Source organism: Rhinatrema bivittatum, chromosome 7 (genome assembly GCF_901001135.1).
Source record: "Rhinatrema bivittatum chromosome 7, aRhiBiv1.1, whole genome shotgun sequence".
Classification (NCBI taxonomy): Eukaryota; Metazoa; Chordata; class Amphibia; order Gymnophiona; family Rhinatrematidae; genus Rhinatrema; species Rhinatrema bivittatum.
In genome coordinates, this window is record NC_042621.1 from 13,351,212 (window position 1) to 13,374,309 (window position 23,098).

General features: G+C 46.9%; 1 protein-coding gene across 4 annotated transcripts in view; it reads left to right on the forward strand.

The window, feature by feature from the left end:
* Positions 1 to 23,098, forward strand: part of MAF (MAF bZIP transcription factor) — a 438,038-nt gene that overhangs the window by 396,351 nt on the left and 18,589 nt on the right. The gene's annotated exons all lie outside the window — the stretch shown is intronic.

Genomic DNA, 23,098 nt, shown 5'->3' on the forward strand with positions numbered 1-23,098 from the left:
TCCCTTTGCACAGCATTCCATATTATTGTGGGACAGGTGCCAAGCTGTGCTATGTATTTGTTTCATGAAGGTAATTTTCAAAAGGTTTTATGCGTGTGGACTTTTGAAAACTGCAACTTTTCATAGGGCTGAATTATCAAAAGGTTTTACACGTTCAAATGTGCTTTTGAAAATTACCACTTTATATGCTTATACGCGCAGCTCCTTTGAAAATTGCCTCCAGAGAGATATTTATAGGGTTAAGGAAAGAAAAGACCTGAGACTGAGCAGGATACAGGAGGCAGATACAAATAGAAAGACTGAGTGGATCACGTGCTCTCTATCTGCTGACATTGTCTCGGATGCTGTGCTTTTAGTTTCAGAAGCTAACAGTAGGGTATAGATGCATGTAGCTCATATTACATTTCAAAAAATAAATGTCCACTAAAAGTAATTAAAGCATGTTGGTTCATGAATAATACACTATTTTACTACTGTTTGCAAAGCATAATGAGACAAGCTACTAAACTAACAATGAATGCTCTATTATGTGATTGCCAACTGTTTTATAAGATATTGAACATATTCATTAATTCTCTCATCAAGTGTATTATTTAGTCACTGTTTAATAAATTAATTTTCCTTACTTCTCAAGGACACTGAAATCTGGCTGTGGTGTAAATTAAATCAATTTTCTGATCTCAGCTTCTTACTAGTGATTGGTGAGCAGGTACAGCATGACTGGGTGTGCATATAGGGGCAGATTTTCAAGGATTTACGCGCGTAGGGGGGTTACGCGTGCCGGGCCTATTTTTCAAAAGGCCCGGCGGAGCGTGTAAAGCCCCGGAACGCACGTATGTCCCGGGGCTTTTCTGAATGGGCGGGCAGGGGGCGGGACAGGGGCAGGGCAGACATCCGGGGGCGTGGCCAGGTGGTCTGGGGTGGTCTGGGGGGCGTGGCCGAGGACTCCGGCACAGCGGCCAGTGGATCTCGCACCGGCACAGCACTCGGCTGGCAGGCGTAACTTCTAAAACAAAGGTACGGGGAGGGGGTTCGGGCTGGGGGGCGGGACAGGTAGGGGAAGGGAAGGAAAGGTGGGGGGAGGGAACGGGGAAAGCAAGCTGGTCTTCCCGAGGGCTTGGCATGCGCAAGGTGCACATGTGCACCCCCCTTTGCGCGCGCGCCCCCTGATTGTATAACATGCGTGCGGCTGCGCGCGCATGTTATAAAATCTGGAGTACATTTGTGCACGCCGGGTAGCGTGCACAAATGTACCCCTTGTGCGTACCTTTTAAAATCTGCCCCATAGTGTATTTGCAGCTGGCGGCACATCTGGGGGGACAGAGGCAGCAGCAGCAGAAAAAGCTACAGAGCTGCCGGCGGACTCCAATCCACTAGCAGCCAAAGAAAAAGATAACCTACCGGCGAGTGAAAATAAGAAGAGCGAAGGGCATTCCTGCTCATGTACATATGCCTTGCACACAATTTTTCCTGCAGGCGTGCTCAGCTTTTGCTCTCTCTCCCCAGCGCAGAAAAACTGATAGGCCATGGTGGAGCTCATTCCACCATAGCCCAAAGAGAAGAGGAGGCCATATATGTGTGTGTGAGAGCCTGTGTGTGTTTTTGTGAGACCTTGCAGGCATGCGTGATTGTGAGAGAGCCTGTGTATCACTTATAGGCTCTCTCACACACACACACACACAATGGGGTATATTTTATAGGCCGGCGGCGCGTGTAAAGCCCCGGAACGCACGTATGTCCTGGGGCTTTTCTGAATGGGCGGGCGGGGGTGGGACAGAGGTGGGACGGGGTGGGGCAGATGGTCTGGGGGCGGGGCGGCCAGGAGGCGTGGAAGAGGACTCCGGCACAGCAGCCGGGGGATCACGCACCGGCACAGCACTCGGCCAGTGTACGCAAGTTATGCCTGCCTCTGGAACTGGTATCTCTCCAACATCCTCATTAGTTTTGGAGCAGCCTCGGAGGGAACGGGGAAAGCCAGATGGTCTCCCCGAGGGCTCAGTGTGCGTAAGGTGCACTAGTGAGCACCCCCTTGCGTGCGCCGACCCCTGATTTTATAACATGTGCGCGGCTGCGCATGCATGTTATAAAATCGGGCGTACATTTTAAAATCTGCCCCAATATGTCTGGGAGGGAGAGAGAGCCTGTGTATGAGAGAGAGGGAGTATGTGTGAGAGCATAAGCATGTATATGAGAGAGGAAGAGAGAGGGAGAGAATGAATATGTTAGTGTGCGTGTGTGTGTGTGTCTGTGTGTGTGTGTGTGTGAGCAAGTGAAAATAAAGTTTGTGCAGCGCTACCTCCCACAATCTATGACAATCTCAAAGTGACTCAAAATAAAAAGATCCTAGGTATGGAGAGCAGGAGATTATAAACTTTATTAGTATTAATTAATGGGTGTAATTTGATTTTTCTGCTGTTTTGAAATATTTTGTTGTTTTGGGGAAAATAGAGCATTTTTTTTTAATTATTGGATTTTTTTATTCATCAGAGTTTTTGAAATATTTTATTGATGTTTGGGAAAAATTGGATATTCTATTTAACTGCTTTAGAATATTTATATTTTATTTTATGAATATGATTTTACTATTATGATTGATGTTTTATATTTCTTGATTTTATTATTTCTTGTTTTATGAAAAATGGCAATGTTTCTGTTTTTCCATTGTTGTTCGGCATATAGAGGCTGGCATTTTGTGGGTTTCAGTTCTTCTCAGCACATTTCTATTTATATTTCCTGGTCTCTTTATTCTATATTTGGTAATGCTCTGTCTGTGTCCTGCAAATGTGACCAAGGTGAGGGATATTGTTGGCAGGTCATTTCTGTGTAGGGATCTATAGCAGCCTGGCTTGTTCTGTTTTCCTAATAGGAGGTGTATTGGTGTTCTAGGGCCTGGTGTAATATGTGCGGTGTTGCCTTTTCATAGATAAGGTTTTTACTGTTTGAGTGCTGGCAGTTAGGGTTGATTTGGTATAGGAGGTTTACTATATTGTAATAGTAATTCATGGCTTTCTGAGGGCCAAGCCCACATCCAACACCCATTATAAAAAGTAATTCCATAGAAGTTCCAAGTGTCTTTTTTGTAGAGTTTTCTGGGTTGGCAACCACAGTGTTATGGTTATGAGGTATTGGAGTGGATTCTTGGGTACTGCAGTGATGGCCACTCCCACGGGGAGGAGCCCCGTGAGGAACCGCAGTACTAGGCTAGACCCTATACACGCAGACACAGAGAAGTAGCATTTATTGTACAGCTCAATGGTACTGCCCGGGGCGGGCAGCAGTGAAGGTAGTCCAGTGAAGTAGTCCAGGGGTCCTCAGCAGAGGAGACCAGTCTCACACTCGAGTAGGTGATAGGCAGCACGGCGTAGCAGGGACAGGTCCCGGATGTAAACCCTGAGTGCTGAAGCTGAAGGTGAGACAGACTGAAAGGTTAGTACTGAAGCAGAAAGCTGTATTGTAGAAGGTCCTAGCAAGCAGAAGTAGTTCAGTGGCAGGCACCAGATTAGGGAGAGCAGGCCCTCGAGGAGCGAGTACCCAGTATCCCAAGATAGGTACCTGAAATAGAGCAGAAGGGCCCCCGAGGAGCGGGTACCCAGGTTAGTGAAGAATACCCCGAAGGGCAGAGAGAGCTTAGACCGGAGGCAGTCCATTCCTTGCTAACTCAGTTTGTTAGCAAACGAAGGGCAGGCTAAATACCAGGATGTGATGACGTCACAGAGGGGACGCCCCCGAAGTTCCCGCCATGACGTGGATATAGACGCGGGTGGCATGGACGCTCGCACCCTAGGAGGCCCTCAGGAAAATCATGGCGAACACCGTCGCCGTTGCCGATCCGGGGACGCCGGAGAGAGCGGCATGAAGACGCGGCAGCAGCCATCTTCCCAAGGCTTGAGGAGAGAGAAGGAAGAAAGGTGAGGCACAGAGGTCGAACGTCTGAGACCGACGGACGCAACACACTGCAGTGCACGTAAATACACAGGTCAATTTTAAACGCGTTGCTCGCACAAAAATGGGTGAGTAATGTGGATTTTAAAAAGTCACAAAATACACATGTATGTACTCATGCATGTGAGAGGAATAAATAAGGGGTGGGGCCAACATTTACGCACGTACACAAGAGATCCATGTAACTTTACTGCTGTTCCTGATGAGGAACAAGTCTGTAGATCTCGAGTTGTTCAGCTTAGAGAACAGGGTGAGGGTTCCTGGTCAACTAGGCATGTAGGATGAAGAACCAGAGGGGTCTGAAATATTTTACTATTATCTGGTCACACTGGTGGACTGAATGGAAAACTGGGAATGAACTTCGCACGAGCGTGTTTTAAAATTCACTGACGTGCATAAAAGCTGACAAGGCCCTATGGAATATACACGCGCACTACCTGTGCTCAAGTACCCTCTTAAAAATAGAAGCATACTTAGAAAATAAGACTTGCCATACTGGGTCAGACCAAAGGTAAATGAAGCCCAGTATCCTGTTTCCAACAGTGGCCAAGCCAGGTCACAAGTACCTGGCAGGATCCTAAGGGGCCGATGGATTCCAAAGCAGTGGATTTCTGCAACGCTATCTTAATAATGGTTAATGGACTTTTCTTCCAGGAATTTGTCCAAACCTTTTTTAAACACAGCTACATTAATAGTTTTCACCACATCCTCTGGCAACAAATTCCAGAGCTTATGTGTTGAGTAAAAAATTATTTTTTCTTTTTAATTTTAAATGTATTACCTAGTAACTTCATTGTGTGTCCCCTGGTCTTTGTACTTTTTGAAAGAGTAAACAACTAATTAACGTTTAAGTATTCCACTCATTATTTTATAGACCTCTATCATATCTCCCCTCAGCCGTCTCTGCTCCAAACTGAAGAGTCCTAACCTCTTTAGCCTTTTGTCATAAGGGAATTGTTCCATCCCCTATATCATTTTGGTTGTCAAATGCTTTTCTGGAAATCCAGGTACACTATACCAACTGGCTCACCTTTATCCACATGTTTATACCCTCAAAAAAATGGAGAAAATTTGTGAGGCAAGACTTCCCTTGGCTAAATCTATGTTGGCTTTCTCCTATTAAACTACAGTATACTTATCTATATGTTCAGCAATTTTGTTCTTTATGATAGTTCCTATAATTTTGCCTGGCACAAACATCAGATTCACTGGTCTTTAGTTTCTTGGATCACCCCTTGATCCCTTTTTAAAAATTGGTGTTACACTGGCAAGCAGGTACCATAGATGATGTTACTGATACTTGCATTTTTTAAACATAGGTGAGCAAGTTTGCACACGATTAAAAATTCCAGCGAATTCTCGCTAGCGTGCCGATATGCACGCGTATGGGCGCATGTGTGCTCGTTTTAACATTACTGTCATAATATGCATGTTGTAAATATTTTTGCCTGAATTTGCTTTTTCATGTAAACGCCGTTATAAATGCATTTACTTATTTATTTTTATTTAAAGATTTTTGTATACCGTCGTTCAGGCGTACCATCACAACGGTTCACAAATTAAAATGGAAATACAATGAAGTAACAATAAAACTATAAAAAAAATCTAAGGTAGAAATAAGAAGAAATAAGAAGAAATAAACTAAGAGCCTATAAAATCAAGCTAAAACATCTTACATATTAACAAAATGATGAAATAAGAAGAAAGCATTAAAGAAAATAAATAGCATGGTCTTGTGTCAGTCACGTTCTTGATAGACTTTGCCAAATAACCAGGTTTTTAGGTCTTTTTTTTTTTAAATGTTCTCATGTTTGGTTGTAGCCTTAAGGCTGTGTGTGTAGAGGGTGTGGGAGTGTGTGGCATGTGTGCAAAGCTGTAAGGTTTGCTTAGAGTACCTAATATCCTAACTTGACCATGGGTTCAGGGGAGGGGGAAAGAGGGTCAGTGTCAGTTTTTAAAAATATAGATTGTTGGGCGTTTTTTTATTTGACGGGCCCGGGACAGAGAGTGAATGGCTCGAGCAGCAAAAAAGCTAGTACCAGCCCTGTTGGTGAGTTACACTGAATGGATACTTATGCTAAAAGCAAAAAATATCGGGCATTGATATTGATAATAGAGGATGTGCACTGCCTCATCATGATTTGCATACTTCACCACTCCTGCCCATCGTAAATGTTAGTAAATAAAGGGCACTTTTACAGGCTTTCCCTGTTCGTGCTGTTCTATGTGAATTTCAGTAGAATGCAAAATGCCAGCCTAAGAAATATTGTGATTGCCTGTTTAACCTGCTGTAGGGTAACACAGCATCAGAATAAATTGTGTGCTGTCATCACATTATTGAGGGCTGAGGATGAGGAGTCATGATGGAGTTCAAGTTATGAGAATGTTCAGTCTGTAGGGATGGGTGAATAATTTAAACTCAGACCAGGCGGCTTCAAGCAGATTCATGGCAAAATCCTAGGCCAACCCCATGTAAGTCTAACATGAAACTGCTGGTTTGGAAAACCTGCTGTGGATTTATTTATTTATTTAGTGCTTTTTTATCCCACATTCATGATACAGATCATATCATATCGGTTTACCTGGTGAATCTACAATGGAATCTGCAAACCCACCGTGGATTTTCAGTCCATTGAGTGCTTTTCTGAAAGATAGGCTTGCTCTGTTGCACCAATTCAACAAGCTTGATTTTTTTCACAAATTTTTTCAAATGGCTTCTGTACCTTTGTTTTGTTTTTTTAAATTGAATTTTAATTTTCAACAAATTACGAGACTATCTTGTTTTAGGAAAATCTGTTAGATTACAAAATCACAATAAAGAAATATTGAACTAAGAAAAGTTGCACTCAGATTAATAAGACCTGATCATGGGGAGAGAAGAAGAAAGGAAAACAAACTTATATGGAAGATCAGAACAATAACTTGCAAGGAGCCTTCCTAATTTTGGAGCAGCTTTCCCAGCTTCCACGGAAACAATCTTATTTTGGAGAAGTGCTTCTCGTTGTACTGTACCAGTAAACACATATTTAGCTCCCTGGAATTTAATTAAACATTGCAATATAAATATATAAATATAAATTCTCCTCTTGGCCTGTGTCTCTTTCACTACATCCGTAAATAGAAATAGTCTGACCCATAAAAGAAACAGTTTTCAAAGAAATGGACAGTCTCAATGTCCATTGTTTATGTTTATCACTCGCTGCAGGAAAACCAACAGGGGCTGATCTCCACAGTCTCTGCCACAGACTCAGACTGTTCTAGAGATTAGCCCCTCCAAAAACTTCATGAATCTCAGCCACTAAAGAAGCTGGTAGATAATACGCCTTAATAAACTCAGGAATCATTTCCTTACAGATCTTTAGAAACTCCAAATAGAACTTCCTCAATACCTCTTTAGGAGATATTAATAGATAGTGAGGAAAATTAAGAAAACCGAGATTGAAGCGCCTAAGGTAATTACCGATATATTCTAACTGCTGATGAACTCGTTGAAAATATTTAAGAAAGGAAACACCACATTCTTGCAATTTAACACATTTATTTTTCAATTCTCCCCCACCCCACCCCACAAAAAAGATGATGGTGCCGGTATTGTGCTGCTGGCACCACGGGGGTCCTCTTCCTGGCGGTACCACATTTGACGCCGCTCCTCCGGGTTGGTCTGGCATCAGGCATGGTGACATCAACAAAATGCGCCCCAACACCGGGCCCTCGGATTCGCCTGGAGAAGCGCGCCATGTCACGTCAGAGGAGGGGCGGCCGGCGGGAGATTTAAAACCCGCTGACTTCCCTTGGCTCAGCCTCTTCCCTCCTATGTCCCCGAAGCAGCGCCTACCACTGCTGATTCCCGAGCTGGTTCCAGTCCTGCCGGGTCGAGACCCACCACGATCAAACTGGTGAGTAGTGCTGAAGCAGCACTCCCACTACAATTAAATTAAAAATTTATTTATTTATTTATTTTTTGCTTTCATCTTACTTTTGGGTAACTTTTAAAACAGCAAAACCTTTAGCTGAGCAACAGGCTTAGCAAGCTCAAGTTAATTGAGTTGCCTGCCTCTTTTGCAACCTCGTCTGCCGCCCGTCCATTCCCCGTTTCCCATAGATCTCGCTCCAAAAATGAAAAATAAAAAATTTAAAAATTATTAGAATTTTAATTAGGAAGATTTAGCTGATACGCATCAGGATCACACCTATCTTTTAGGAGGTGCTGCCAACATTTGTGACAGAGGTCCCTGAGGTCCAACTCCACGGATGTGGTTTGGCAGGCCCCAGCACAGTGCGCTATGGGGGCTTTAGGCATCCCCCATAGTGGGCATCCCACCTAATGGGCATCTTTGAGGTGCCCATTAGGACGGAATCTTCATGTCCAATGCACCTCTCCGGGGTGCCCAATGTAATATATAAATGTGCTGCCGCGGTAAAAAGGAGGCGCAAGGGGAAATTGTGCGACCCTAATGCTTCCTCAGCAGTGGACGCCCAGGAGAGGTGGCTGTCAACACGCGACTGGATGCGTGTTTTGGACGTGCGTCCATAACCCTCAATTGAAAACAGGGGTTAGCATGTCCAAAACGTATGTCCAACCAAGCACGTAGGTAATAGCTAATTTTTAATCCTAAAAAAAAAAAAAAAGTGAGCCAACGGTCAGGTTAGGAAAAGGGATACCATTAATTGAGTGTCCCTTTTCCTAACCTGACCGTTGGCACACTTTATTTTTTTTATTTTTAGGATTCTTCTTTTTTGGTTCCTCTGACCTAATATTGTCATGAAATTAAGACAGAGGAAATACAAAAAAGCAGTATTTTCTAAGAATGTGCATCGTTTCTTTGACGAATTAAAATATCGTACGATATTTCCTAATTCGTCATGTATCGAGGGTCCCCAAAAATGATAGGAAAACCCCACGAAATTTTGTGTGGTTTTCTTATCGTTTGGGGGAGGGGGGGGGGGAGAAAGGGCACACAGAAAAAAAACCCAACCCCAAACTTACCCTAACCCTTCAGATCTAATTATTTACAATCTCCCACCCTCTCGACCCCCCAAAACTTGCCTAAAGTCCCTGGTGGTCCAGCGGGGGTCCCAGGAACGATGTCCCCCTCATGGGCCACCGGCTGCCACTAATCAAAATGGTGCCGATGGCCCTTTGCCCTTACCATGTGACAGGGGCTATCGGTGCTATTGGCCAGCCCCTGTCACATGGTAGGAGCAATGGATGGTCCGTGCCATTTTTTTAAGATGGCAAGTGATGGGGGTCTCTCATAGTCACTTAGTTAATGACTATTATGAACTGGTCTAAACCCTTTTTAATCCCAGCTATGCTCATTTCATCTTCTGGCAACAAATTCCATAGTGAAAAAAACCCCAAAACTTTAAAACCTGACCTTGCAGAATGAATTTCCACAGTCTTGTCTGGGTTTGAACCTGCATAGGGAAAGCCCCAATAGATTTGAAGTTCATCGCTTCAATCACTTGGTCACAACTATACCCTACTTGGGTCATGACTGCAATTTTACTTCAGTTTATATTTGTACTAGCCGTTAAGCCCGTAACAACGGGCTACATTAAAAAAAAATTTTCGGTCCATTTCCTTCCCCCTCATTCTCCCTCCCCCTCCTCTCCCTTCCACCTCCACCTCCCCTCATTCTCCCTATGCTTCATTCTCCCTTCCACCTCCCCCTCCCCTCTCATTCTTCCTTCCCCCCTCCTCCTCCCCGTCCCTCCCCTTCATTCTCCCTTCCACCTCCACCTCCCCCTCCCTCTCATTCTCCCTTCCACCCCCCCCTCATTCTCCCTTCCCCATTCTCCCTCCCACCTCTATTCTCCATCACTCCTTCTCACCTCACTCTCTCCTCCCTCCCCCTCCCCTCAGTCACTCCCCTTTCTCAATCCCCTCCTCTCCCAGCTCATTCACAACTCCTTCGGATGGTGCGTGCGCCGCCGCTACTGGTCCTCCCAGCACCATTTTTGTCAACAGGCAAACTCTGGCCGACGTGCCCGCACATGCGCGGTAGAGCTGCTCTCTACTGCGCATTTGCGGGCCGTCGGTCAGAGCCCATTTATAAGGTAGATTTTACTGTAATGCTATCACTGTGAGCAAATCCCACCTTAGACAGTACATCCAGGGATCTCCTGCCAGCTCTGGTTTATCACACTTTATTGCTGTGCGCTATTTCTCCCCTTCCTGATGTAAACTGACATTTTATTGCAGGAATGGCCAGTGTTTGACGACGCTGGTCATTGGTTTTAACAGCAGCACTTAATGTCTGATTGCATGATACTGTCATTATAATGGAATAATGCAACTGGGGTGACAATCTCTAAGAGAGATGTATTAGAGGTGGGGGAAAAGGGATCTCTACAGCTTTTAGTTCAGGCTGGAACAACACATGGTGCTTCGGAGCTATTTTGCTAGGTCGTAAGCGACTATGCATCGCAGGTGGCGAGAGGGCTCAGAGTGTTCTAGCTGCAGAGTTACGATTTTGCAGAAGAAACCCTTCACTATGCCTTTAACAATAAGGTTGACAGATGTCAAATGAAAAAATGGCACCAGGATCTAATGCTTCATCTTTGTTCATATTTTTGCAAGTAATGTTTTTTGTATTATTATTTTTGACATAATGTGCAGAGTGCCTGCTTTTGCAGGAAGGTGGGGGATGGGGGATATGTTTATCTACTAGTCAGGAGCCCTGAAGACAGACAGTGTAATTTCCCCTCTGGTGTCTGCTTCCTCCCCTCATGCCCCCTCCCCTTTTACCTCAATCCTAACTTGCGAGAGAGACTTAAGCTGTTTCCCCACTCACATCCTGAGATAATAAGCACGCAAAACAGGAGAATGGAACCAGTGGGGACATTTTAAGTCCCCATAATATAATTTAGCATAGGCAAGATTCATTTGATATTCCTTTGCTTTTAATTTTCTCTTCACGGGAAAGCAGCTTTCCGCAAATGAGCACTTTCTTCTGCTCTCTGCAAGGGGTGAGCTGATCGCTGCTGTAAGAACTCAGCAACTTCCCAGCCCTTCCCGAGTAGCAGCATGCATCTGTGCCAAATTATTCCAAAATGCCAGACACCTTCATGGTGGTGATATCCACTGGAGAAAGAGAGAAAAAAAAAAAAAAAAAGAGGCCAATCATTTTGGCCGCAGATTCACCTTCCTGGACATTGTTCTGGCTCCTCTGTAGAGCGTTTAAGCACTTCTCTATTATCCATGGAGTTGTCAGTCTTTGGGAGAGACAAAGAAAAAAACACTGCACTGGCTCGTTTCCAAAGAGCAGCTATCTCAGGTAGTTTCCCTTTGAAAAGTAGGAAGGGTAGACCACGTGAGCTAAAAGCACCCATGCATTTTGCACCTCCTGTTTGAGTGGGTGGCGAGGGGTGGAGGAGACACATAGCAACATGGAACATAGACATGACGGCAGAAAAGGACCAAACGGTTCATCCAGTCTGCCCAGCAAGCTTATGGTAGTACCTGCCGCATTGTGCAGGGTATCCTTGCTTAGTAGGTTCCCCGTCTGCGGCAGGGAAGGTGGCTGCCCTCCCCCTCCCCCACCAGAGAGGGTGTCACATCGCGGCCAGCAGCAGGGGTGGCACAAGTAAACACCCTGTACACATTATCTGCCAGCCATAACATCAGAGGTGGAATCTCCCGAGTTGCTAACGAGCGCAGTAGCCTATCCTACATGCACTTTTATAAATGGCACATACCTGCGCTGCTGCTGCACCCTCTCCTCTCCCCGGGGAATGTCTCTTTTTAATTTAGCTAATAAACGTTAACGCATGCTGTGGAAGCCCGGGTGTTCCTTTTAAATAAACAGAGTAGGGCAATTTCCATGCAGGCCCAAAGAAATCATTATTCATCTAGGGAAATGAATATGAAAAGTGCCCTCCGTGAAGGCAGGATGGGTTGCAAGTTTGTTCTTTTTCTCAGGACACATTTAGCAGTAATAGTGTGCGTTGGTTTGCAATATCCTTTTCTTCATATGAATCCTGTCTTTTGGATTAGACTTTACATTTCATGCTCCTGTGAAAACTGCCCGGTGCTGGATATCAAATGACAGGTGCAACTAGTTTCTTAATTTTTTTTTATGGAATGTTTTCTCCGATTCCTTTGGACTGCTGGGTCAAACTGGAATTGGCTTCCCTAGCTAACAGCCTTCTCTCACAAAAAGCCTGATTTCCCCCTTTTTGTAAGCCTCGCACCCATCTAGCCCAGCCAGTCTGACAGGGCTGTGGACCCTCCAAGCACCCAGTACACATGCATGCTGGAGTCTGGCCAGTAGACGTCACCATTGTGCAATAGCTGCGGCCTCAGCTGCTCCAGACTCAGGAACAGAGCCCAGATCTCCTGCACAGCAGCCTGCAGCAGTGCTGCCTCTGAGCCGTTGGACTGACCTGTGTAACACTTATAAACACTGATGTAGCTCTAAACCAATCTTGTTTGCAGGGTTTTAATGAAAGCTCTGATAACATTTCAGTTGAATATAATCTTTGGAATGTTAGTGCATATAGTTGAAAATCTTTAATTTTATCAGGCTTTACCTTGGATGAAAAATTGTGGTTTACAGCCCGAGTACTATTTTGTACTTGTGTTTCATGGTAAAACAAATTCCTTCCCTTCATTGCTTTAGTAGCCTTCACCAAACAGTGATTCCATCAGCTCAGGAACAGATTTGTTTGGTTTTGTTTTGGTATTTTTTTGGGAAAAGGAAGGGAACTGATGTTTGATGAATCCCTTTCATCATTCTTGATCCTCAAACATACTGCAGGTCACATTTCTTTCCAGGAATAATGTAATACATTTGGGACTAGCTTCGGAGAGTTAAACAACTCCCTTCGCACAATGAAGCATGAGTTAAGAACTGAGTTTTCTGAGAAGGCAGATAAACTGTTGGGTGGATCATAACAGCGGGTACGTCTGAGAGACACATCTGCTCTGAAATGACACGACCGGCGGTTGGTGAAAGGGTAGTGGCGTTTAGTTGAACAACTGCAATCAGAATTGGTGATAGCAAGTAATGCCTCCAAATAGAGAAAATGAACGGCTTATCAGTGTGTGGAACAACTAGTGTGCTGGAGATTCAGTGAGAAAAAGTCTGCTTCCTTTGAATAAGACTGGAGTTGAATATCGATTGAAAGAAGGTGCTTTGAATCGTTCACTGGTTTGAAATTTCATCTCCGTGGAAGAAACTTCTTTCATTTTTGTCCCGCCATTTAAATATCAAATTTATTACCAAATTTATTGTTTACAAGCTTGGAGAGACGCTGTTCTGATATGGATCCCCTTTTTATTATATAATATAAAAAATAATTTAGAAGATTACTCCAGACAAGGATTCCATTTGGAATTGTCCCCTGAAGAAGCCACCAGTAGGTGGTGAAACAAGTGGCCCTTGCCAGGAGTTTAGGAATTTAATGGGAGTTTAGGAATCTAACGAAATAGGGAGTTGGGGGTGTTATTTGTAACAAGTAAGGGGAGCTTGACATTTTTCATTGTAAAAAAATTCTAAAAAGAATGTGGTTATGATATAGAGGTGAGTTAGTTGGTTTGTGTTAGCTAGCAGCTATATGGTTTTAATGGTGTGTATGAGTGATGGATGAGTGTTGTTACTATTAATGTCCTCAATATACATAAGGTATTGTATTATATGATGTGTACATAAAATATTATGTTTCAATAGAAAGTTTTTATTGCGATATTAGATAAAAACTGCTAGAGAAAATTAAAGGTATTTATAGGCTATAAAACAGTAATTAGTCTTTGGGCCTTTCACGATTATTGCTGATTATTAACATTGGGCACCTACATAGATTCTGTATCTTCAATGAATTTCTGACACAGTTTTTTATACCTAGTGAAAAGTCATTTGATAGGGCCTTAACTAGGATTTCTGAGTATTTATGAACCTTAAACAGTTGGTTATCTGAGAACAAGCTAGTATTGAATATGAACAAGAATGACGTTATCTATTTAGAACCCCTCTCTCTTGAGGCAAGTACGAAATCATGGGGCGACTATGTTTACACTTTCTTTACACCCACAAATATAGAATGTAACAAAAAAGAGCTTTTTTTAAGTCTTGAATATTTTGTTAGTTATGTCTTCACTGGACTACTGTAATGCATTATATAATGGGTTACCATATCCTTTATGTGCATTGCAGTTAAAGTGTGGTATCATAGATGATTTCAGATGCATCTATTCATGAGCATATTACTCCTAATTTATACAGGCTGCATTGGTTGCCAATCATGTGGCGGGTGAAATTGAAGATGCTAATACTAGTTTACAAAGGCTTTTATGGCCTTACTCCAGCAAGTGTTAATGCGGCATTAAAAATTTACCAACCCACTCGCTGTTTAAGATCTGCTTCCAAAACCCTGCTGAATATTCCTTCCTTGAAACATATTTGGCTGTCTGTAATACATGAACAGGCTTTTCTATGTTGAAGATCCTAGCCTATGGAGCACATTACCTGAACAGATTAATGTTACGGTCCCGGGCCATGCCCCGGGACCTGCACTCACCTTTCGGCCCAGTCTGGCCGCGGGAACGCCTTCACTTCGGCCTCCCAGGCCCGAGATGCAGCCCTCCGTGGCGTCCTCCCTGCGAGGGAGATGCTGACGTCGATCCGCAGCTGGCCCTGCCCCCTAGGTGCGCGCACGCGGGCCAGGGTTGCCGATTTAAAGGGGCCAGCATGGGAAACCTCGGACAGCTCTCTGCTGACATTAGACGCTGCCAGGCTATTTAAACCCGGCAGCTGCAGCAGTACCTTGCCTTGCAACAAGGTTCACACAGTTCCTCTGTGTCTCTAGTTGCTGCGTTGGACTCCGATTCGTCTCTGCTGACTCCTGGCTTCTGATCCGGCTTCGTCTCCTGACTTCGTCTTCAGCTTTCGTCCCTGGCTTTGGTTTGGATCTCTGACTTCTGGCTTCTGAGCCGGCTCCGCTCCTGGACTCCGACTTCGGCTTCTTCCACCACCGCAGGTATCCGGTACTCGCAAGCCCAGAGGATTCTCCTAAGTCCCAGCGGCTCGGGCTCTCACGGGCTCCTCCCGGGGGAGCCGCGGGCTTCCAAGGGTGAAGACTCTCCAGCCTCCTGGGTCCAGCCGTCCTCTTCTTCCATCTCTCCGGCCGCTGCCTGGATCCTTGGTCGCATAGGGTCCCGCCTAAGTCCAAGAGGCCTGGGTCCCTAAGGGCTCCTCTTGGGGGGACCTCGGGCTTCCAGTGGTGAAGTCTTCTCCGGAGCTTCTTCAGCACCGCCTCTCAGCTGTGAAGTTTCCTGTGGGTTCCCACAGTATTCCATCCACTGTCTCAGCCGGCTCAAGGGTCCAAAACCATAACAGTTTGCAAGGCCATGGACCCGGCGGATCTTGCATGCTTGAAAGCCATTCCGGGTATTGCCCAGAGGCTGCAACAGCAGCAAACTTGCCTCGACTCCCTGATGGCAACGGTGCAGGGACTAGCTGACCACGTTGGCAGAGTCACTGCTTCCAGTCCTCCGGTACCTGGAGCTGGGACCAATACCGGACCAATGGCACCCATACAGATGCCACCACCCAAATGGTTTTCAGGGGACACGAAGCTTTCCCAAGGGTTCCTGAACCAATGCTATATTCGATTCTATTTCCTTCCAATTCAGTTTCCGATGGACCGGGTCAAGACGAGCTATATTATCTCCCTGCTGGATGGGAGACCCTTAGCGTGGGCCTCCAACCTCTGGGAGCATCAGGACTCCTGCCTGGACAATCTGGTACAGTTCGTCACCTTTCGGCGGGTCTTCGATGAGTCCTCCCGCAGATCCATGGCCGCATCAGAACTGCTCCAGCTGCGTCAGAGTAACCGGCCTTTGGCTGAACATGCCGTGGACTTCCAGACTCTTGCCGCTGAATTGAACTGGGGGAGTGATAGCCTGCATGGTATCTTCTTGGAAAGTCTCTCCCCAAGACTTCAGGATGAGTTGGCGGCCAGAGATCTCCCAGATGACTTGAACGATCTCATTGATCTAGCGGGCCGCATGGACCACCGTATCCAACGCCAGTTCCGGGAGAGGAGGTCTGCTCACAGACCCGGGAGCTCCGGAACCACACCTTCCTGAAGTGGCCACTCTCCTTCTACCTCTCCTGGGGCTCAAGATCCCAAACCCATGCAGGTGGGCCGGGGGCCCATCTCTCAAGAAGAAAGGAGGAGACATTGGTCCCTGGGCCTGTGCCTGTATTGCGGGGCAAGGGCTATTTCCTTGCCCGCTGTAGCGAGCATCCGGGAAACACTCAGACCTAGGGACAGTCAGGGAGCTAACCCTAGGTCACACCACTTCTGCCTCCCCGTGCACCGTTCCGGTGACCTTACTCCTCCCCGAAGGAGAGTTTGATACGTTAGCCCTAATCGATTCCGGGGCTAGGGGGAACTTCATCCTCCATGACTTGGTCCAGCAACTCCAGATTGGACTCCAACCCCAACAACCCCCTCTCCACATGTCTTCTATTCAGGGGAGACTTCTTCCTGGGACCATCACTACGTGTACCAGGCCTCTCACGCTACGCACTGGAATCCTGCATCAGGAGGAGATTTTGTTCCTCGTCCTGGAAAAGTCCATGCATCCGGTCATCCTGGGGCTACCTTGGCTGCGGAAGCACTCGCCTGTAATCGCATGGGATACCCTCCAGGTGGTGTCCTGGGGTCCCTCGTGCTTCGACTCCTGTTTGGCCACTGTCCCACAGCCACCAGTACCTCTGCTGACAACTTCCTTGGCACTGCCTCCCCACTACCAGGACTACCGCAATATCTTTTCTAAGGAAAAAGCTGAGATCCTCCCGGAGCATCGCCCCTTCGACTGTGCGATCAACTTGTTCCCCGGTACCACACCGCCATGAGGGCGGGTATACCCATTGTCCCTTACCGAAACTCAGGCCATGTCTGCGTACATTCGGGAGAACCTGGATCGAGGGTTCATTCGACCATCCAAGTCCCCAGCTGGAGTGGGGTTCTTCTTTGTAGCAAAGGAGGACGGGTCCCTCCGACCTTGCATAGACTACCGTGGCTTGAACAGCATTACTCGGCGGGACTGAGGTTCTACGAGAGATGTTACATACCTCGGTAATAGTTTACTTAGATGACGTGCTTATATACTCCCAGGACCTGCAGACACATTGCCATGATGTCCGTCAAGTATTACAGAAGCTACGAGATAATCGGCTTTACGCCAAGTTTGAGAAATGCTTATTTGAACAGGAATCGTTACCCTTCCTTGGGTACATCGTATCCTCCACGGGGTTCCATATGGACCCAGAGAAGGTTGCTGCTACCAAGAATTGGCCTCAACCTGTGGGGGTCAAGGCGCTTCAGTGGTTCCTCGGGTTTGCCAACTTCTACCGGCAGTTTATCCCACACTATTCCCAGGTGGTGGCACCACTGACGGCTCTCACCAGGAAGGGGGCAGACGCCAAGAACTGGCCGGCGACGGCCATACTAGCCTTTCAGGAACTGAAGGAGGCGTTTCTCCAGGACACATGCCTCCGGCACCCAGATCCTCAATGACAGTTCGTCATTGAGGTCGACGCCTCCGACACAGCTGTCGGGGCCGTCCTAAGTCAACTATCCCCTGGAGGTAAACTCCTACCCTGCTTCTACTTTTCACGCAAATTCTCGCCTGCAGAAAAGAACTACGGCATAGGGGATAAAGAATTGCTGGCCATCAAACTGGCGTTCGAAGAGTGGTGCCAGTGGTTGTAAGGGGCCCAACACCCGATGGTTGTGTACACAGACCATAAGACCCTAGAATACCTATGCCGCGCCCAGCACCTTCATCCCCGGCAGGTCCGGTGGTCTCTCTTCGACTTCCTGCTCCGCTAACAGCTGGCAGACAAGAACATCCGGGCAGACACCCTTTCCCATACAGCGGAGATGGAGGACACCCCTAATCCACCACAGTACATCCTTGACCCGGCCAAAGTGCTCCTCGCGGCCTCCGACATGGTCCTGATGGGGAAGACTGTGGTGCCCCTCCGACTGCAGAAGGTGGTCCTCTCCTGGGCCCACGACTCCCTAACTGCGGGCCATCCGGGAGTAGCCAGGATCCATGAGTTACTCTCTATTACTGGTGGCCTCAGTTTAAGAGGGATGTCCGTCTCTACGTTAACTCCTGCCCGACCTGTGCCCAACAGAAGACTGGCCATCCCTGGGGTCTTCTCCAGCCTCTGCCTGTTCCCACAGAGCCATGGACCCACTTGTCCACGGACTTTATTGTAGATCTGCCTGCTTCAGAAGGGAAAACAGTGATCTGGGTTACTATAGACAGATTCTCTAAGATGGCTCACTTTGTGCCCACTAAACTGCCCTCAGCACCTGAACTGGCAAACTTGTTTATGCAGCATATCTTTCACCTTAATGGGCTCCCCCTCCACATCGCCTCGAACAGGGGCTCCCAGTTTACGGCAAAGTATGGAGGGCGCTCTGTGAAAAGTTTGGGGTCTAGCTAGACTTCACAACCGCCTTCTATCCCCAAGCCAACAGTCAAGTAGAGCGCACAAACCAGACCTTGAAGACGTTTCTCCGTTCCTTCGTAGGAGACCTGCAAAATGACTGGGTGGCTCTGCTCCCGTGGGCGGAGTTCTCTTACAATCACCACAAGCATTCCACCAGTGGTAAGTCTCCCTTTTACATGATCTACGGCAGACGTCTATGGCCTCCTTTACCAGTACCGTTAGAAGTGCCATCTCCAGCCATACAGATCACTGCCCAACAGTTGCACCAGATCTGGAAATCCACTCAGGAGAGACTCCAGCGCACGGCGGTTATTATGAAGAAAGTTGCGGACCGCTTGCGATGGCCGGCTCCAGTGTTCCTTCCCAGGGAGAAGGTGTGGTTAAGCACCAAACACCTCCACTTACGGCTTCCTTTGATGCGTTTGGCCCCAAGGTACATTGGCTCCTTCGCTGTCAAAGATAGGATAGGGGCAGTCTCCTACCGTCTCCCGCACACGCTCAGGGTCCACGACGTCTTCCACGTTTCCCTGTTGAAGCCTTTGGTTCTCTCTCCCTACCACAAGAAGTCGCCTGCACCAGCCACTCCTGAGGCACAGGAAGACACAGTCTATCAGGTTAAAGAGGTACTTATGGTTCCGCCTCAGGCACTGGGAGTACCTCCTCTCCTGGGAAGGCTACGGCACTGAAGAGAATTCCTGGGAACCAGCCGCCAACATCTTGGACAAAGGCCTTCTCCACCAGTTTCATCTGGATCATCCAGGTAAACCCCGGCCTCCAGGGAGGGGGCGTAGGAGGGGGGGTACTGTTACGGTCCCGGACCGTGCCCCGGGACCTGCACTCACCATGCGGCCCGGTCCGACCGTGGGAACGCCTTCACTTCAGCCTCCCAGGCCCGAGATGCAGCCCTCCGCATTGTCCTCCCTGTGAGGACACCGTGGAGGGGCCAGCGCGGGAAACCTCGGACAGCTCTCTGCTGGCGTCAGATGCTGCTGGGCTATTTAAACCCGGCAGCTGCAGCAGTACCTCGCCTTGCAACGAGGTTCACACAGTTCCTCTGTGTCTCTAGTTGCTGCATTGGACTCCGGTCCGTCTCTGCTGACTCCTGGCATCTGATCTGGCTCCGTCCCTTGCCTAAGTCTTCAGCATCCGCCCCTGGCTTTGGTTTGTCTTCTGTCTTCTGACCCGGCTTCGTCTCCTGACTTCGTCTTCAGCTTTCGTCCCTGGCTTTGGTTAGGATCTCTGACTTCTCGCTTCTGACCCGGCTCCGCTCCTGGACTCCGACTTCGGCTTCTTCCACCACCGCAGGTATCTGGTACTCACAGGCACAGAGGATTCTCCTAAGACCCAGCAGCTTGGGCTCTCACGGGCTCCTCCCGGGGGAGCCGAGGGCTTCCGAGGGTGAAGACTCTCGCCTCCTGGGTCCAACCATCCTTCCATCTCTCCGGACGCTGCCTGGATCCTTGGTCGCATAGGGTCCCGCCTACGTCCAAGAGGCCCGGGTCCCTACGGGCTCCTCCTGGGGGGACCTCGGGCTTCCAGTGGTGAAGTCTTCTCCGGAGCTTCTTCAGCACCGCCTCCCGGCTGTGACGTTTCCTGTGGGTTCCCACAGTATTCCATCCACCGTCTCAGTTGGCCCAAGGTTCCACAACCATAACAATTAAGGATGAAACCTCTCTTATAAAGTTTCACAAGTTATTAAAAGCTTTCTTGTTCCAGCAGGCCTCGACGTTCGTTCTACTGATGAGTTAACAACCCTGTGTTTTTTTTATTTGTTCTTGAGTTGTTTTAGGATTTCGGTTTTATGCATTCTAGTGGTTTGTCAGCGAGGGTATGTGGTCAGTATGATTTGACCAAAGAGGACAACAAGTGAATGAGATATTAATGCCAAGTGTTGTGGTGTTCCGTGCCCACGGCCATCCGCGTGCCCCCCTTCCTGAGCTCCGTGGCGGCCGCCGCGGCAGCGTCGGGGCAGATTGCCCTACCTCATGTGCCAGGGCCTCCGGGCTAGCCGCCGGGTTAGGAGCCGTTCCTGCTCCTCCCTCGCAGTAGCTAGCAGCTTTCCTCCACGGCCCGAGATCCAAGATGGCCACTGCCATCTTAGGCGCTAGGCCGCACCTCTTCACCAGAATTAAAGGGACCTCATCCCTTTAATTGTCTACAGCTGATTCCAATCCATTAGGCCAGAGGAAGTATAAAAGGAGACTTCCTCTGACCATTTCTTGACTTGGCAACTTCCGTGGTTGGTCAGGTCTGCTTGCTTCGGTGAGTTCTTGTGTCTTGAATCCTTGTTCCTGTCTCGTCTTGGTGTTCCGGTTCCTGACTTCGGATCGGCTAGCAGTGTTTCCTGGTGTGTGACTTCGGATTGGCTAGCGGTGATTTCTGGTTTTGACTTCGGACTGGCAAGTGGTGATCCCTCAGTGTGTGACCTCGGACTGGTGAGCGACGACCCTCTGGCACTTGACCTTGGACTTCTTCTTGACTATCGTCTCCAAGTGCCCACCTAAGTCCCAGCGGCCCGGTCCCTACGGGCTCCTCCCGGGGGGGACCGCGGGCTTCCAGGGGTGAAGCTCCAGCCAGCCCTTGCACTGAACGCTCGACCTCCCAAAGGTCCACCTAAGTCCCAGCAGTCCGGGTCGCTACAGGCTCCTCCTGGGGGGACCGTGGACTTCCAGTGGCGAAGACACACTTCCTTCCTCGACATCACGACTCTTCGTCTGCCTCTACAGTCGCCTCTGCCTCCAGTGCCGAGGGTCAGCTGGTCACGCCCTCTGTTCCTGCCTCGCCACCCGACGTGAGAACCTACGGATCTTCCTCCTAAGGTATTCCATCCTCCCGTCGGCCCAAGGGTCCACAAGCCTGAGCATAACACCAGGATTCTCATTTGTTTTTTCAGATTTTTTAAAAGAAGCAAAGTTTGAATTATATATATATATTTTTTTCCATGTTTTTAGTAAGATTTTAGTTATTTGTTTTTATTTGATGTTTTATTTCATATTGTATTGTGGAGATTGACATCTTTCTTTCATGCTTTCAAATCTCTTTCTTAAACACTTCCCGATGTAAAGAAGTTTGAACCTGAGAAGATAATTAGCCAACGTAGATGTTGGCTGTTTTGTGCGAAAACTCTACTGATCAAAGTAGCTGAGATCATTGGGACATCTATCTCCAAGCTTGCACTTTAGGATAAAAGTTCACATAGGCTGATCTGGATCATGAAGGCAAGGCAATTCATTGCTGATTTTCCACCATGTTCCAGACCATTCTGAGATATTCTCAGTACGAAGCCTTCGAAACAGGAAGTATACTGTGCAGACTTGATGAGCTTTACTGTCCTTATTTGTCATGATATTATTGAGGATTTCTATGTCAGAAGAGATGCAGAATCAGAAACAAACTCCTTTGAGATTGGTCAAAATGGCACAATTTTGTTTTTTGTTATAAACAGTCATTGGGGGCCACTTAGATTCCTGGTCCTTCACCTTCCCATGCGCTCAAGCAGGCTGGTAATTAGCAGGGAGACAGATGGAGGGAGAAGTTAGCACGCGTTGATATAGATTTTAATACCAAGTTAAATTCCTCTAAAATTATAAAATATTGACACCATTGTGGCATCAAGCAGGATAACATGACATAATTCCTGTACCACCCTGCACATTATAACTGCTTAAATGGCAACATGAGATACTTATGGCAGTTAGTGAAGTTAAAATATATACACTAGTATGACTGATAAGAGATTTACAGAAGCGTTTGCAACACTGCCCTGGAGGCAGCCTTAACCAGTACAGTTTTCAGGCTATCCACAAGGAGCATACAAGAAATCTATTTACATACACCAGTTCGAAAGGATACAAATGTCTCATGCATATTCATTATGGAGAGCCTGGAAAAAGAAAAAAAAAAAACCCAGCCTGGTTAGATGTGCCTCCAGGACAGTCATGAGAAACACTGGTTTACAAGGCAGTCTCTGTTTTTCTGTATAGCACGTATGCAAATCGCAGACCTGAGTTTTCTGGGGAGATCACAACTACATTTCCATGCATGCAATGGGGCTGAATCCAGGGCTGACTCTGCCTGCCCTTTTGACATGGAGCTATAGGGTCACCTTGTCTATAACTGTCTGTATGCTGCCTCATCCACACTCTTAACAGTGCCATTTGCCATATGAATGCACAAGTGGACATGCTAGCCAAAATACATCTCTTCAGCACTCTGACAAATATTGTATATGATAGGAATTACTAAACTAACAAAAGCCATGAACTGTGATATTATCTTTAGCCACTAATACCAGATAGGAAAGTTAATCTTTTATCACTCTCAGAACTGAGAAGCTAAATTATCATCATATGTTCTTTGAAATGTGCTCAACTCCCACAAGCAGAGAATTTTGTTTTCATGTTTATATTTTTTTGTATAAACAACTGCCTATCAAATTGATAAGAGCTATTTTTAATTAGATAGCAAAGTTGCATGGTTAATGTTCCATATAAAAAGGTCCATAAAACATTGCAGAGTGAATAAAATATCTGCTTGTTGTTTATTTCAGGCATTCCAATGTAAGCCGGTATTCTCCCGTTAAGGGGACTTGATATAATAGCCCACCAGACATGACAGATTGATTAAAATGACATTGCCCAGTTTAAAAAATGGCACCAAATTGACAAGACAAAGCTGTA